Raw genomic sequence first — 608 nt, 5'->3', positions numbered from 1 at the left:
AGGATTACTAAGGGGATGAATATGTTCATTTTCTTAGTTTTGGTGATGGTTTCATGGTTAAATATGCCAAATTTACCTAATTGTACACTTTAAATATGTGCAATTGATTGAATGTCAGTCATACCTCAATAAAGCTGTGAAATATTATACGCAAGCAATGAATCATGGAACACTACATCAAAACTAATGATGTAATGGGCCCTTCCTTTCCAACCAGAGCCCGGCGGAATGGCTCCCGCGAAGAAGGGTGGCGAGAAGAAGGGCCGTTCTGCCATCAACGAGGTAGTGACCAGAGAATACACCATCAACATTCACAAGCGCATCCATGGAGTGGGTTTCAAGAAGTGTGCCCCTCGGGCACTCAAAGAGATCCGGAAATTTGCCATGAAGGAGATGGGAACTCCAGATGTGTGCATTGACACCAGGCTCAACAAAGCTGTCTGGGCCAAAGGAATAAGGAATGTTCCATACCGTATCCGTGTGCGGTTGTCCAGAAAACGTAACGAGGATGAAGATTCACCAAACAAGCTCTACACACTGGTTACCTATGTACCTGTCACCACTTTCAAAAATCTGCAGACAGTTAATGTGGATGAGAACTAATCGCT

General features: G+C 43.9%; 1 pseudogene; it reads left to right on the top strand.

Moving 5' to 3' along the window:
* Window positions 1-202: 202 nt before the first annotated feature.
* LOC118549521 (large ribosomal subunit protein eL31 pseudogene) lies at window positions 203-608 on the top strand (annotated as a pseudogene).

Source organism: Halichoerus grypus, chromosome 11, assembly GCF_964656455.1.
Source record: "Halichoerus grypus chromosome 11, mHalGry1.hap1.1, whole genome shotgun sequence".
NCBI lineage: Eukaryota > Metazoa > Chordata > Mammalia > Carnivora > Phocidae > Halichoerus > Halichoerus grypus.
Note: the sequence above shows the minus strand (reverse complement) of the source record. Positions and strands in the feature narration are given on the sequence as shown.